Genomic DNA, 17,827 nt, shown 5'->3' with positions numbered 1-17,827 from the left:
GAGTATTACGGGGAGGATACTCAGAAAAGTAGCTGTAGGGGCTTACCACGGAGACACAGTCCACAAGGTGGAGCTACTATGGGGTATCCAGCTCGGTGGTCTAATTAACAGACAACAGTGAAACTTTCACTCTTTTGCACAGAATGTCACACCAGCAGAACACATCTGAACACAACCCACACTATGCACACAGGGTGAAGGTCTGTGACGACGCCATGAATCACACCGCCTCACGCGTAGAACCCTGGTCAGTAGAGTTAAGGTGGGTAGAGATGGCATCCCCAAGGTCTCTCAGAAATCCCCCATATTTCTATATAATAAGAGGCTCCTTCCCTCCAAATATCTTTACCCTACAACTCTTTTACCCTAAGAGGGAAGGTCTCAATGGTGCTAAATTTGTCTCCATGATTCATTTCTGTTTAAACCTAAAGCCCAAACATCCAGCATTAACCTAATGGACAACAGGTATTAGCTGATAACAGGCCAACAGAACTCTCCTTGCTCAAAATGTGAAAGTTGTCCTTTATTAAATCAATCACGCCAGACGCAAATGCACGGTGAGGGGCTAGGCATTCTCCAGATGGTAAGATGAACTAGTGGCACCAAGGACCGGTGCTCCCGGTGAGAGATAGATAGACCCCTTTGGATTTCGAAGTTCAACACCTACCTTTCCGGACTTGCCCTTCCCAACATTCTTCATGTCTCCCACAGCACTGACCTGGAAATGGGAGGCATCTTTGACTCCTTTCTACCTCCTACTCAGTAACTCAAGATGTCCCTTGGACTATTCCTTTGGACTGTCTCACATCCAGCTGCCGTTTTCATCTGAATTCAGGGAATCCAGGCTGGGAGCACATCACCTTACACTTCTGTCTTTGCAGGGACCACACTCCCTGAGCCTTGGTTTTCTGCCTCTGGGCCATCTGGCTTTGAGACACTGGTTATCCTTACAACCAACAGCGGCCCTTACTGATTTAACGGTTTCGGATCTGAACAGCTTTGTCATAACATGACTCCTACAATCCCACTTCTATAAATGAAACAGAATGTCACAAACACGTATATGTGCGTGTATCTATTAAAATTTTTTGAGTGGGGGCTCTGGGTAGCTCCATCAGTGAGGCCTCTGACTCTGGGTTTCAGCTCAGGTCACGAGTTCAGGGTCGTGATATCGAGCCTGGCATCTTTCGGCTCCATGCTCATAGGGAATCTGCTTGAGATTCTCTCCCTCTCCCCCTGCCCTTCCACCCACTCATGCTCTTTTTCTCTCTCACTCAAATAAATAAATAAATCTTTTAAAAAATTTGTTTTAAATGAATATACCAGGACTAGAAAATCTTTTCTGTAAAGGGCCATTTAGTAACTCTTAGGTTTCGGGGGCCAAAAGGCGAAATTGAGGTTCTTAAAGAGATACTTACATAAAGAGAAAACAAATTTCCACATGCATCTGGGCTATACAGAAACAGGTGGTGGGCCCATTTGGCTGATGAGCCATACATAGTTTGGCAGTTTCTAGAATATACAACAAGTGGTTAAAGCCATGGTTAGGTTTAGGAAATGGGGTAGGGAATTAAAAGAAAATAATTCTTCCCAATTTCTAAAACATTGCTGTATGTTTGTGTTTTTATTAAAGGCATGTAGTATTTTCATGATTTGAAAAAGTCATGGAAGACATAACTGGTGGATGGATCAATTAAAATAAAGACTTCCTCAGAGCTTTCAAATTCCTCCATATCCTTTTATTTGATGTAATATTACATACTATTATCTGTGTCTATTAGGATGGTAGTCTCTTCATAATTTGCCTAACATCATATGCCCCTCTCCTGTTTTCACATCTTTACCTCTTGGCAAAGCCCTCCTCCTATTTCAAGGCTTATTTCCCGTTTCTAACTTCCACCTTTAATACCACCATACCTATGACAGTACAGGGAAAATTTTAGTCCTCTGATCATCACTTGTCCGTTAATTCAGCGTATATTTATCCTGTCTCATTATTAGTCTGTGAGCTCCCTACAGGCAGGGACCACCCCAGAGCCTGCAGCATTCTCATAGCCCAAACGGTGAGAAATCTACCCTTAGGTGTCCCACCAAGCATTTGACAGCACTCTGGTCACCCTATGCTAAAATAGAACTGAAGAATATTTAATATATATTCTGGGATCAACAGATGAGAGTCAGAAAGATAGAAATGCTATCTTCATGTAATGAAAATATTATTTTTTAACCTTTAGAACTGTCCACCAATGAAATAAGCTGCCTCTTGAAATAACAAATTTCCTGACACTAAAAAGTATTCAAAACACAAGTGTGACCATCTGTTGGGGATTCTGTGGAAGGAATTCCTGCATTATTTATGCCAGACCACATAGCCTCTAAAGCCCCTTCTCACCCAAGAATTTGTTATTCTTGTTGACATGACTGCCGTACCCTAAAAATCTCATTTATTTGTTAAAATTAGATGGTCTAGAGTAACAAGGGTGATGAATGCACAACTCAGGTCATCAAAAATTCTGCTTCTTTGCCATTTGTGCCATTCTAGGGATATACTGAGATGGTATTAACTGACTTGTTTAAAGCAGGCTCAGTATATTTGATGAACCACCAATTCTAATCTGAAAAAAAGATCCCAGAGCAGAGAGAATTTTTTTTGCTCCTAATTCAGAAAGCCGCTTGGGGACAGTTTTCTTATTGTCCTTATTTATTTATTTGTTTATTCTGTTTTAAGAAGTTATTGGGTTGCTCTTATCAATCAGCCATCCAAAGGAAAACATGTAAAACTACCACACCTATATTTGGCTTGTCCTGAATCTAGCTTTCTAGATCCTTTAGAATTCCGGGAAAAACCACAGATTCAAAAGGAGCTGAGAAAGACACATCCCACCACCTCTCTGGATGTGAGAATATAACCACTGAGCTCTCAGCCCCACACAAAGTCAAAGTTTCAGAAATACACACTTTCCTTTTGAGTTCTATGGCCAAGTCCCTACCAATATCCTCCCGTGGCGGGGTTCCCAGTACCAGGGACATCTCTGGGTGAGCAAAAGAACCAGATCATAACCCAACGACTTACACCGGTCACCTAAAGTGGGGTCAGTTCATTGTAAAAAAGAAAGAGATACACTGACGGGCTTTCCCCATCTATCCAAGACCTACTGCTTTCATTCAAAAGCCTAGATAGGGGCAGCTGATGACAGAAGAGATAACAGACAAGAAAGAAAAGTCTGTGGAAGGAAGAGAAAGAGAGGAATGAGAATCTGCCCCAGCAGCAAGGCCATGTGGCATTAGCACTAAGGTCAGTAAGCAGCAGACACTGACAGAGAAAGGATCACCAAGATGCTACCAGCAAGTTCATATGGAACCTTCTAGAGATCACCGGGGCACCTCCTGCATGTGTGTACACAGCCCCTAAAAGGCCACATGGAACCTTCACATTTGCAAATTACGTGGTATTCATAATCAGGAGTCTCTGTACAGCAGTTTCCAAAGTACTTTCAAGAGGTGTCATGACGTCATTTCTAGAAAAACACCTATGTTGAGGCCTGGCGCACAGCTCACCTTTAGCTAATGTTAGTTTTCCTTTCATATTTTCCTTGAGTCATTAAGAAAAGACTCAGTCATCTTCTAAGTCTTCTGGCCATAAAAGCAAATCAGTGAGTGATAATAATAGCTTACAGTTTTCTAGTGCCGTGTGCAGGCTAAGCTAAGCACTTAAATGGATTATCCCAACAGCCCTATTACATAGGGCCCACTTTTTGGACATAGAAACCGAGAACTGGAGAGGTTAAGAACTGACCCAGCATCCAAAGGCTAGTAAATGACAGAGGCAGCACTTCAAGCCCAAGCAGTCCGGGTCTAAAGCGGGAGCACTCTGAACAACTGAGCTGTGACACACTAATATACCACGTTGACTCGCCTTCTCAACTTCAGAGGCCTTTACTGCCTTTCTGCCAGCAGACTATTTGCTTCTTGAATATCAGAGAATAAGATGGCAAAACTTCGGCTTTATTTGTAAATAAAAGTATAACTAAAAAGTTCTCTTAAATACAAACACATATGCATGAGTGTGTGTGTGTGTGCGCACGCGCGCACACACACACACACACACAATTTTAAAAAACCATATCTTAGGAATCCAAAAACAAAATTTGCCCCAAGAGACGGATGCAGACTCCAGGAACTACTTGCCAGAAGCTTTTCCCCCAAAAGATAGAAGAACATCAGTCAATGTGGTGGCAGTAAACCAGAAGAAATCTACAGAAAAGCCTCTCAGTCAGCAAAAGAATGTTCTAAGGTGTTGGCTAAGGTAATACTTTATCTGTCTGTAGAGAAATCGAATATTCCAAGAGTCGAGTTATGCAGACACTGAAGTTTAGTGATTGAAGTAAAAGCAATTTTTATGTAAATCTTTCTAAGACATTACCTACTTATATTCATACATTCTTAAACAGAAAATACCGTTTTCTTGGTGCTTCACAGCAGGACATCATTATGAAGATCAGCAGGACTAATAGGGATGTTATGCAATTATATGGGAGGTGGGGGTGTAGAAATCAGTGGTGGTCTTCGACCCTACATGAAATAACCCCAAATTGCCATGCCTTCCAGGCAGCTTTTTAGGTTTCTTTTTTTCCTACTCTGGCTCTCTGAACTTTTTGCTTTCATGCTGCTTCTAGTCTGCTCTCTTCATTTACCTGTGGTTGGACTACTGAAGATCTCAGCGTAGCTCCATGCTCTCCAGGGTTGACTATAAACGGCATTCCCCTAACCTACCTCTCTCAGGGTTTTTTTACTTGTAACATGTATTTATTTATTTTCTGAATTCGCTTCCAGGTTCCAGATGCTTAAGGTGGATGGAAGCTTAACCTCCAATCAAACATAGACGTACTCTAATTTTCTCTTTTAAAAAATGTGTTTGTTTGTTTTTTAACCAGAATTTGGGTTTCTGGAGAAGTTTTTCTTCATTCATCTGGGAAATTAGGAACCACACCTTATTAAAGTTAAATATAAACATATAATGGACCAGGAAGGAAAGAGAGTAGGATTCTTTTAAAAAGTAAGATAGAATGCTGTTTTTCTTCCAGCACTTTGCTTTTGGTGGAAATCAACTTGAAGTTTATAGTATTTTTTAAGTCACTAATGTAAGTTACTTTGGTTAGAAAAAGAACCTAATATTTGATGTCATTCTTCCATTATTCCTACTTGATTTTGGTCAATGCATGGATACATAGATATTAGATACAAAAACGGAAGATTTTATGATATAAATGGCATTATTATTCCTCCGTACTTCCACAGGATTTGTATTCCACTCGTCTCAGGTGGCCCGAGTTTCCGTGTTTCAGCACAGTGCCCAATCACTGTGGTATAGCTTTCTGGTATTGCTATTATGTTTGTTTCTCTACTCTCCTATTATTGAACGTTTTGTTTATTTAAAAAATTTGTTGTTGCTGTTGTTTTAAAAAGCACTACAGTGAATGCATTCGTATAAATTACTTGTTCTTCTGAATTAATCCCATAGGTTTAAACATGAATCTTCATGTTATTGACCTAATTTAAAAAAAAAAAATCCAAGCTTGGTTAGAAATGAGAAATGGAAGAAAAGGAAAAAAAAGAACAGGTAGGAGAGAAATGAAAGAAGAGTCCGTCTAAGACGTGTTTTCTCCTGAGAAGGCTGCATCTCCTATTTAAAACGCTGGTTGTATCATCTGTTCTTCAGAGCATGCTGAATAACACTGTGATTCAGGTGAAGATGGGTTTCTTTTTCACTGGGATTTCACTTATTGCCAAGTAATTCCACATGTAGAGCAAAATCAGAGTTCTGTGCTTTCTAGAACAACTCTCGTGATTTGTACTTGAAGTTTTTTTTTTTTTTTTCAATTTATCTAGAAGTAGTTGTATACGACAATGAAACATATCATTATCAAAAGTTATCGGGGACTTTAAGTTTGATGAAGGAAAGAAAAACATCTTTCTTATTCACTGTATTTATCTCTAGCACATTCACAGGAACATAGTAGATATTCAATAACCAGAGTCATCAGGAATAAAGTAGGAATTCAGTAAGCACCTCCTGAAGGAATGAAGAGGGGCAGAGGGGGGGGGTCCCTTTCATGGAACTGTAGAGCACACTTGTGGATGGAAAAGCTTTAAAAATCTTGTAACACATCGTTCCTGAGGAATGTGCTCAGGAGCATTTGCTGACTGGGGATTTAGGTCAAAGTTGAAAATAAATATTCTGACATTCTCATTATCTGATTATTAAGGAAATAAAATAAATCCTTATTATTAGGGGTGACTCAGTGGGTTAAGCCTCTGCCTTCATCTCAGGTCATGATCCCAGGGTCCTGGGATGGAGTCCCCCACACCAATATGGCTGCACATCAGGGAGCCTGCTTCCTCCTCTCTCTGCCTGCCTCTCTGCCTACTTGTGATCTCTGTCAAATAAATAAATAAAATCTTTTTAAAAATCCTTATTATTAAAAAACATAAAAAGAAACACACAAGGAAATGACTTCAATAAAGAGATTACCATGTCTAGAAAAAAAAGACAGTCTGATATAAGTCAAATTTTATAAATTTGTATTAGTATATTCCTCACTCAAGGAGTCAACCCTCATGAAGGAGGCTGGGATGAAAACTGACCTTGATGATTTGAAATATATCTGTAAGAGTTGAAGATCGGGTTAAGAGATAGGAAAAAAAAAAATAAAAGGATCTGTTAGTTTTATAGAAATTGCCAGGGTTTATATAGCACTGCAGTGGAAAAATCAAACATGCATCTTTTTCAAATAGGAATGTAATAGGCATTAAAACATAGGCAAAAATGTTTTCCTCCAACAAAAGTTACTATGTTTAGAACTCAAAAGATCTTTAATTTTTTATATGATTTGATACATGGGGCAATATCAATTTTTATTTGTATTAAATAAAGGTCTGCAAAAGTCTTGCCAGGATTTGCAAGGGCATCAAAGAAAAGGGACAGTTAAGCCATTAACAGTCACAGACATCGTTAGCACAAGCCTGAAATCAATGTAAAAACTGTGAACAAAGATGGGGTAACTTCTCTTAATTTAACCCCAGTACCCTGCACCTGATAGAGCTCAGTAGCACAGGTCCTAAAAAAACATTATAAAGATTTCTTTGAACAGGGCATTAGATCAGTGCTAACATGACCAGTCAAAGTAAATGCATAAAAAGCCATTTTAAAGCCAGACACCAAATTAAAAGTCTTGCTTATTTTATGGATTTCTCCTACAGAGAGTGTCAGATCCTACATTAATGTTATAAAACAGCATTTGAATAGCCATTGCCTACCTAAAATATCACTGTCATAAATGATATTCTGATTTCTTAAATATTCTAAAATCTATTTAAATACAGGTACTGAATGTTTTGTATTATTCCTATAGAAGTAAAAGGTTTGACCTATTCCTAATTACAGCGTTAATGCAGCGATCAGCGTGATTACATGTAAATAGAAATCTCACTACACATGCTACTGGGTTGCAGCCACAGAGCCCAGGTTCTAGTTGAAATTCAATGACATCAGCAGAGAATAATCTGCTCAGCTAAACAGGCAGAGAGAGAATAAGCCACTGTGGTCCCAGAAATTTTTGTTTTTGTTCCAAGTTATCAAGGAATACAATGGCCCAAATTTCACAACGTCAGTAGGGACAATAAGGCAGGCACATCTGATGTGGATTTCTACGTGGCACTCACAGGCAGAGATGGATTTTCAGAGCTCAAATCATCTCCCCTTTTCATTCCTACTCCCCCTCAACCACCAGCACCGAACCCTGGAGCCATATTTCATTTCTCAGTGAACACTCCAGGAACAGTCATCACTTTTTATCAGAATTGGACTAAAACAACAACAACAAACCCATCCCTGAGTAAGTTAAACAGTTCAATGCACCAAGGATATTTATCATAGAGTGAGATCTGCCTAATGAAAGCATCCCCTAACTATGACAGGGAAGACTGCATTCCCTCTCTAGTTAAAAAACATACTGCCTCTGATACAGGAGAAAGACGGCGCTTTAGCACCTCTAAGATTAGCAAGAAACAAAATGCTGTTCTTAGAAGGTCTGGGATGAGAGAATTCTGAAGGATTTCTGAAATCAAAACAATGATCAAAGTTCACCATGATGCAGGAGTTCCAATATGTCCAATCAAGGCACGTAACGAGACTAAGTTTATACCCGGTTACTAAAATACAATCGTGGCCAATAGAAATTTTTGCCGGTCTCACTATATCTCCCCTTTATTTAATGGAAAATGTAAAAGTCCGAGGTTGAGAACGGAAACAGTCGTCATGAGGAAGGCTGTCGCCTTTCTACAAAAGGTCACCTTGGCCCAGTGACTTGTTACTTAAGACTTTATTTGGTGCTGGCAGAAATTACCCCCAACTGGCAACAGGAACCGAGACGGGAATGACAATATGGTGCCTGTGTGCGCAACCAGCACAGAGCCCAGTGTTTTGACATTGTTACTGAAACAAACTCAACTATTTGTGAGAGCGAAGTTGAATCAAACAGTTGGTGTGGCAGAAAAAAACATCTGTTTGTGAAGTCTTTTTGTCTAGAAAGTCACTAAGAGAAGGAAGGAGGGAGCACAGCCATCACACCAACACAAACACTACCTCTGAAAAATCAGCCAGGGTCTGGTCCAGTGGGAACAGACACCTCGCACCCCAGCAGAGCACACTGCCCGGGACGCTCCGGCAACACATGCCTACAGACAGCTCTCTCCTCTGAGGAGTTCAAAGTGCCTTCCTTACAACCCAGAAGGTTTCTTTTCATTAATTATTTTGAGAATATTATCTTTCCAGAAGGAAGTGCTAAGCCCTTTTGCCTTCTTAAACAGAGAAGAGTGAGCAAAATTTAACTGTTTTCTTGACCTCTATACCATTTGATGGGTATGATCTCCACACCAGGGTAGCCCCAAGACCAGCAATCTTAGCAACACCTGGGAACTTGCTGGAACTGCAAATACTCAGAAGCCTCCCCAGACCCCATGACTCAGACACTCGTGGGGTGAGGCCAGGAGATCTGTGTTTTAACAAGCCTTCCAAATGAGTCTGATGGGGGCTCAGGCTTAAGAACCAGTGCCGTCCACTACATGGCTCTGCATTTCTGTGCTCTTGGAGTTTTCTCTGCTTTCAGTGGGTTTGGTTTTCCTTCTATTTGCAGTGGAGTTGCTAATATTTCTGCCCACCCTGTATGCCTCTTTTGGTCCCTCTCCCTTCTAATTTGCTGTATCTAATCCACTACAGGCTTAGAAATCAGTCGTCACAGTTGTTAGAAATCATGTGTAAAACACAAATACATAGGATCAAATGAGTAAGGAACTGCATAAAAACCGGGGAAGCACCCCTGTGAGCAAAGTGCATGGTTCAAGAACACAGACTTTATCTATGTTGGCTATCCAGGGGCTTTTCTGCTTACTTCCTTAACGGCACAGGATTTACTTGTTTTTATTCCTGATGAGTAGCAGTGGTGGCTGAGTAACTGAATGCCAGGAGAGGAAATACTTCTATGGTTTACAAGTGAGTCACTTCAACATTCACCTTAATATTTTTAATATATCATAACTGTCATTAAGTGTTTGCTATGTGCCAGACACATTTTAAATGTATCATTCACTTAAAGCTTCCCCACATGAAGTAGGTATTATTGTCCCCATTCTAGATGAATAACAAGGGGCCCAGAGCCACTAAGGAACCCGTCTTGAGATCACAGAGCTATTAAGAAGCATAGCGAGAACCCAGGTTAGGATTCCAAAGCCCTCCCGTTCCCTTTGTTCCTTTTCTTAACATCACTGGGCTATGTAGCCAAGAAGTAGCCTTGTATGTACTGTGGGCTTAGGGGAGAGAGAGACAGAGGGACAGACAAGAAGAAAAAAAGAGAAAGAGAGAGAGAATCAATCTAAAGAGTTAGAATTGTAATAAATGGTCAATATTCCTCCTTCCTACGAGGAATCAAGGAAGACAAATGACTCAAGTCATGCCATCCTATCCGGAAAGTCAAACTTCCAGTGTCCATAGGAAGAAAGGTGCCCCCACTTCCTCCCACGTGCTAGCTGTGGGATGCTGTCAGCACTTTCTCTGCTTTCTGCCTGAAGCTAATCCACATTCTGGGTAGCCTTAAAGGATTTCTTAATCTATTTCCCAGAGGGGTCCACGTTCCCTTTTATACTCTACCTTGGGGCCTTACAGTTATTATTTAAGTTTGTTTAAAGCATACATGCTCTTTATTTAGAAAGATCATGAGGTCAGAATCTTCCGGTCCACAGCTAAGGCACTACCACTGACAATAACAGACCACCCAGAACACTACCCATTGAAATGTCCTTTTTACTTCTTATTTTGTGTATTTGCTTATTTGCCTTTTTTTTTTTTAAAGAAAAGGAAGCGATCTCAAGGTCTCTTTCTTACAGTCTAACATTTTGTTAAACATACAGTAGCACTCTGATATGATGTTCAGTGCTCTCTAAAATGTTCAATGTACAAACAGATGCTATGGGTGGGTACTGGTGGGCTAAAACACACTAAGCATACTGAAAAGAGATTATTTAAGAACATGTGTCATGAAGTACTGAAGCAGACCTTATGCTCCCTCCTCTCCATCCTTGAAGCTGCTGGAAAAATTCCTTTTCTTAGGGAGGAAATCAGAGGCAAACTTCGTAGTTCAACAACTTGATTATAATCCATATTTAATTGCATAAGTGGGTCTCTACTTTCTTTTTTTTTTTTTTTAAGATTTTATTTATTTATTTGACAGAGAGAGAGCACAAGAAGGCAGAGAGGCAGGCAGAGAGAGAGAGAGGAGGAAGCAGGCTCCCTGCTGAGCAGAGAGCCCGATGCGGTACTCGATCCCAGGACCCTGAGATCATGACCTGAGCCGAAGGCAGCGGCTTAACCCACTGAGCCACCCAGGCGCCCGGGTCTCTACTTTCTAAATTTCAAACCATCCCCTTTGGTTTGATTCTTTGAAGAGTCTGATCTTGGGGGTGGTATTTTAGAAAAAAAAATGTATTCTATAGGTACTTTATAAAATCACCTGAATTAAGGGGGGAATATCTAATTGCTTCTTAAAACTAAACTTAAGATTTTTAGTTTTTAAGATTTTAAATTAAACTTAAGATTTTAGTTATTTCTTTGACAGAGAGAGATACAGCAAGAGAGGGAACACAAGCAGGGGGAGAAGCAGGTTTCGCTGAGCAGAGAGCCTGATGTGGAGCTCAATCCCAGGACCCTGGGATCATGACCTGAGCCGAAGGCAGATGCCCAAAGACTGAGCCACCCAGGCACCTCTCGTAAGTGAGGTATCTTAGCATTCTGATATAACACATTCACACCAGAGGGAATGGAAGCATATTATTAGCCTCTTACGTTCTGATGAGGAAACTATTACATAAGACAAAATGTAAGGAGAACAAAATCTTATCCAAAGTTTACGAAATCAGTGGCATAAAAAAGCTCTTTATCATGGACTTTTATTGAACTGTCAACGTTTCTATTGTTTATTTTTGGGCTAGAGGTGGCTGTTTACCTTTCCACACTTGAAGCCCAAGTTTGTCTGGCTGATTCATCAGGAAAGGCAGAAGGCAGAAGGCAGAGGCCATCAAACTTGAGTCCTCTGGTTCCTGCAGATCAGGAAGGTATAAGACTAGAGCCTTTCGACTCTGCTGTGGCCTGGTCCTATTTGGAAGCTGGCGTTCACAGTATCATACACGGATCAGCTTACACTGCCCATCACGGACACACACCTTCCTTCTCTGTCAGAAAAACAATCTCCTCCTCTCTCTCCAGACCCTCATCCCTCCTCACCTTACCAAAAACAGCAGAACAGCTGTGCTCTAAAATTAAAGTGGGCTTTTTAAAGTTTTATTCCTTCCAGCAATCTTCTAACTACCAGAAGATCTTCTCAAGACTCTTTTCATATTGCTGGACGGTTCCAATGACTACAAAGTTCCTGTCTCCTAGGTTTTGTTCCCCAAAATCACCATAAATTTAAATCACAGAAACACCAATTTTTTCCAAAACCAGTGTCTATCTGAGTTGAGGTTATCTTGACCCTTCACTGACATGTAAAGCTACTTATGGGGTAAAAATTCCTACCCCTGAAAACATCTCCACCACTAAATGTCAAGACCTCATAGAGAAGCAGACCTAAAGACTTGCTTTTTTTTTTTTTTTTTAAATAGAGGGTTTGCTGGCAAAATTCAAAAGTCATTTTTGTGATGCGTGCATATATGGAAGCGAAAGTATGACTTAAGTTGACATTATTCAGTTGTGTTTGGAATTATGGTTTGCTTTTACTTTCCTTTGTAAAATTCCATCAAGGTGGAAGCCCATCTTTCTTTTTAATGTTTTTTTTTTCCTGATACACATGGCACTATTTATTTTAGTGAAGCAAAAGTAAAAGAAATATAATTACAGCACCTATCAGTTGCCTCTACTGAGTACCATTTCTCATAAAATGCAGCTGATTCACTCTGCCTTTGGAAATCAGGAGCAGTCTTTCACCTACATAGCAGTAACTTCAAAATCAGTTTCTCTTGGCTTTACTATCTCCATGACCTTCTGGATTAGACTCAGTCCAGATAGTATCTGTGGACCTTCACAAATCAACAGCCTTGCAAAGCCAACAGAGCTTGCTGTGAGAATTTGGGCCCTGATTCATACACATCCATATCCATATCCAAAATCCATATCCAAATCCAAGATTTTTGGAACCTTTGGCAGAACCCTGCCTTAAATGTCTCTCCTAGCCTGTACAGAAGCTGTCAATTTTACTCCATCTTTAAAAAGTAATATGACATGTGAAAATCCAAAGCTGTAGATCAGCGGGGTCTATGTAAGGTGATTTCGCATCACAAGATGGACTCTACCTTGTCCAGTTCCCTTGCCTCCACATTCCTGGCCCCTCCAGCAGACAGTAAGCCCCCTCAGGAAGCAAAGCTCAGCTCCTGGCATGAAGAAGCTGCTCAATGAGTACACGCCTCATCAATGAAGGACACCCCAACTTGACAAAAGGACTTACTCAGGATCTTCCTCCTCTGCAAGGGCTTAGAGAGTCAGGCCTCCTAGAGCACACCATCAGCACTGGTGGACTTACACAGCGTTTTCAAGGGCACACCCATGTGTCTCATGCACTAGGCAGACCAGAAAAGATGGGTGAAAGTAAACACATCAGATGGGTGAAACCTCCCAGATTAGACCTTGGCTTTTCAGGACTGATGGTCCGTGTTATAAAGAACATGGACTTGAGCAGCAAACCAAGCTGAGTTTGAATCACAACTTAGTGACGGGGCACGACTGGTGACTACTCTGAGCCTTGATTTTCCAACAGTAAAAGTGAGAATACTACCTTTGAAGGTGCTGTCAGGAGTGAACAGACTACAGAGTAGCTAACATAGTGCCTTCGCTGCCTAGAAGACATGCAGTCAAGGGCAGCTCCTAACATGTGCTGGTTTCCTGAAGGACATCACATCTCTGCTGGCTATCCATAGCAAAGGTTTCAGGAAGTGTCATTCTGATACTTAAAGAATTCTCTCAACCACACAGATCAGCAGCTTGACCCATTTGACCTGCATGGGGATAGATATGCCCTGGGAATTCATCTAAAAGGAAGGAGTAAGGCCCAACTTCAGCATTTAAGGATAGTCAAACAAATAGAAGCAGAGAGAAAAAAAAAAAAATCCCATTGCCGAAAATGACTAATGTGAGGTTTGGGTATTCAAAGCTGAGTAATTAAAAAATAATAAATGTAAGTGTTAACTGAATCCCGGTTGTTGTTTCCACGAAGGTCGCCAGGGATTGGGGATGGGGGGAGGCGGGGGGGGGGGGACTGTGTCTAACACAGGAGCCACCTAGGAGCTGCTGCAGAACAGTGTGGCCACAGGCTTCTCTGACAGAAGCAGGACTGCCCTGGATTTTCCCATCCTCCTAGCTGCTGCTGACTTTCTGGGAGATCCCATCCAATTTAAGTCTTGATTAATATCAATTTGAACCTAATACCTTTAGATTAGTGTTGAGAGATGAACCACAAATCTTTGTGCCACTTATTCAGACACAGAAGAAAGGTGTTTTGTACCATATAGGCTATTTTTTTTTTTTTTTTAAATCTCCAAGACTTCTGATCTTCTATGTAAATGGGTTAGGGCCAGCCTTACTTATAGGAGCAACCTCAACAACAGTATTCATGTAGGAATTCCTGAATGATGCATTCTGGAATGCTTTTTCTCCAATATGCTTTCTGGAAGCAGGGAAAAGGGACTCAGGATGGTAATCAAGGAAATCATTAAATATTACAATCCCAGGGGATCATTAAGGACAAGATTTTATAGAGTGTGTGTGTGCATGAGAGAGAATAAGAAAAAATAACATGGAAAAAGAAGAGAAGGAGCAGAGAAGAAAAAAAAAATCCAAGGCTCTTAGAAAGGGTTCAATTTCCTCTGTTGCTCAAGGACATGACTTGAGCCGTCATCAAAATGGCCAAGAGTTTGCAAATCTGTCACACAGATTCTCAGGGAATTACTGGGACAGGCACAAAGTCAGGGGAAGGAGACAGCACAATGGTAGTTACAATAAAACTTGCAAACATAATTTCTATACGTTATTAAGTGATAATGCCCCAGAATATAAAAATAACTGGAGTGAGGAGGGGAGCAGTTGATAGTACTCAATTCTTAAACCAGCAGAGTTTTCTGTAGTGTCTCTACTAGTCTGTCAAAAGCATACTCAGCTACCAAGGTCAGGCAGCTAATTCTATTTGTAAAAATAAATATAAGAAGACTGAATTTCTTCCTGTAGTTAAAAAAGTTTTCAAATATTTAAAATTTACACTTCAGGTAATACATAAATGTCAGTCTTAACCTTATTTTATCTGCTTTTGGTGAACAGAGAAGGGAGGATAAATTGAGGAAAAAAGAACACACAATAATTGCAGTAGATACTATAAAAATCAATACATGAAAAATATCATTTAAAATTAAAATAATCTCAAAACAAAATTCAAATCATTTCTCAATGAAGTGACCACGGTAATACTGCAATATATTCAGTTATAAGTTAAGATCCTTTCAAATAAAATTAATTTTAAAAAGTTCTTAAACCGGGGCACCTGGGTCGCTTAGTGGGTTGAAGCCTCTGCCTTCAACTCAGGTCATGATCCGAGGGTCCTGGGATCGAGCCCAGCATTGGGCTCTCTGCTCACGAGGGAGCCTGCTTCTCCCTCTCTCTCTGCCTGCCTCTCTGCCTACTTGTGATCTCTGTCTCTCAAATAAATAAAATCTTTAAAAAAATAAATAAAAATATTTAAAAATTAAAAAATAAAAAGTCCTTAAACCACAGAATATTTGATTTCAAAGCTTGAAGATTTTTTAAATTTTATATGTATAACTATTCTTATAGTGATAATAGCTATTCCCAAAACTCAATAGCTTAAAACACCATTTTGTTTTAGTGAGTCAGGAATTTGGGAAGGGCTCCCTTAGAGTCTCTTATAGTTATAGTCACAAGTCTGTGGGTGCTGCATCATCAGAAGCCTCCACTGGGCTGGCCACCCAACACAGTTCATCTGCATGGCAGGCAAATGACAGCTGCTGTTGGCTGGGCATTCCACTGAAGCTGTCCACCAGAGAGCCCACCTGTGGCCTCTCCAGCATGGCAGTGTCAGAGTAGTTGAAATTCCTTCATTGCAGCTGATGTCCCCCACAGCAGGGGTACCAGCCTAGAAGACTGCGTGACAGGTACCCTGGCCTTTCTGAACCAGCCTTGGAAACCTTGTAAGTCATGAGGCATCAATTCCATTATTCTACTGGTCCAAGGAGCCATAAGCCCACCTAAATGCAGGGAGATACCAACCTCACCTTTCAATGGCAAGAGTGTCAAAAAGTTTCGGCATCATATTTTACAACTGTCACAACGGCTTCCTGAGTCCTTGCATTCTCTAACATTCCTTGTAGGAATGATCATTTGCACCCATAAACATGAGTTTACTGTATACAAAGCTTGTATACAAAGCTTGTATTGTGTTTACTGTATACAAACAAGCTTTGTATACAGTAAGTGTTCATTAAATGTTTGGAAGGTGTATCATGAATAGTCTTCTCAGTGGAAAGAGTATGGCGTAGCCACTAATGAACTCACAAAGGAGTGACTGAAAATATGGGGCAGATATGAACACTTTACAACGAGACTTCGCCGAGGAACTGTGCCCATTCTTAAATTTGTAAGGGAATGAAAATAAGCATTGTTCAGTAACGAGAACACTACCAAGAGCTTACTCTATCAGCTTGAAAGTGAGAAAAATATGAACTTGAATCCTGACCTCATCACTTATAAGTTGGACCTTAGAACACATTTTTTCACCACCCCCAAATCTGTTCTCTCATTTTTCAAACAATCACAAATATTTCCACCTATCTCCTATTCTTGTGAGGATTAAATGTGTAAATACCTGTATCTAGCTAAGAATAGGGCCAGAGTTGGCACTAAATAGTAATGTATTGTTTTTATATCATTATTACTATTTTAAAATTCTTAGACCCATGGAACATGGGAAGCACTCAGTAAGTGTTAGTTATTAATATAATTATAGCTCACTAACCCTCATTCTGTCCAGTTTCCATCCACCTCTCTACCTTCTCTCTATAATCATTCTACAATTTGACAGATCAAACTTTCAGAACCTCTTCATTCCTTCTTTACGTTCTGACAAACATGAATAAGAACAATGAAAATGCCCAAAGCTGGCAACTTGAAGAAAAACCGGGCATTGTAAGATGCTTGAATAATCATATAATCAATAGGTGATTTTTATCAGTTTCAAACTTTTGTAAGAAAAAAATTTCCACCTTGATTATTGCAACTTCAGAATCTTACTAGCCTGTAGGAGAAGGTAAAAAGGTGAAGTCTTTTTCTTTCGACAAGGTTCTATGATGGGATGGCTACCTCTTTCTTCAGTAGAGGAAACAGGACCGAGAAACAAACTTTGTGTGGTATGTCTAGAGGTCTTATGCTATCAAAGAATGAGCAGGGACGGCTTTTGTCCTAGAAGGCCTATAGAATAGAATTTGTGGTCAAATCATGCTATAGGTCACACTGGAATTGGTTTGTCATGTTTTTTTAATATTAAACTGAAAATGAAGTGGACCATAAGTTCTGTGAGGACAAGACAATGTCTTGCTTGCTCCCCCATTGCATTTCTGGTACCCACATGAGTATGTGGCACTTAGCAAAGGTTTCAGGAGTTACCTGTTAAAATGAGTTGCATAATTTCATGTTAAATAAATGCCTGGGGAAAAAACCCTCTAAATATTTTAACCTAAGTATTTTGACTTTGAGGTCTACAGACAACCTTATTTTAGCCTATTACAATCTTGTTTTTCCATTATGAAAATATATCTCCCTTTTGAAAGTAAGCTTGCTTTTTCAGTTCGCTGATGAAGATAATCCGGATAAAGCAGAACACACTCTTGAGGCAGGAAAAAAAGGAGGGGGCAAGCTTCAAAACTGAAGGTTGAACCCACAAAAACAAGCACACAAACGGCTCTACAGATCTGCAAATGACACTCAAGAACCAAAGTGAAATTGGCTTTTGCTTAGCAAAACCCCAATTAGAATCATGAGAAATAAGCCCTTGAAATAAAAATGACACCTATGTGACAGTGAACCAGTTTTAAAGCATCAACCCAGAGGGGGCAAATGCTTTCAACTGAGCCCCTTGAGAGGGGAGGGTATCCACCCGAGGCAGCTTCTTCATGCTTTAGTTTATTGTGTTCTTTATTTGAACAGGATTAAGCTATGCACGCGCGC

The 17,827-nt window shown here is 40.2% G+C and overlaps 1 protein-coding gene across 2 annotated transcripts in view; it reads right to left on the bottom strand.

The window, feature by feature from the left end:
- Nucleotides 1-17,827, bottom strand: part of MAML3 (mastermind like transcriptional coactivator 3) — a 404,886-nt gene that overhangs the window by 310,234 nt on the left and 76,825 nt on the right. The window lies entirely within an intron of this gene.

The sequence above is a fragment of the Neovison vison genome, chromosome 11, assembly GCF_020171115.1.
Source record: "Neovison vison isolate M4711 chromosome 11, ASM_NN_V1, whole genome shotgun sequence".
Taxonomy (NCBI): Eukaryota; Metazoa; Chordata; class Mammalia; order Carnivora; family Mustelidae; genus Neogale; species Neogale vison.
The sequence above is the reverse complement of the archived record's forward strand: the minus strand, read 5'-3'. Positions and strand labels throughout refer to the sequence as shown.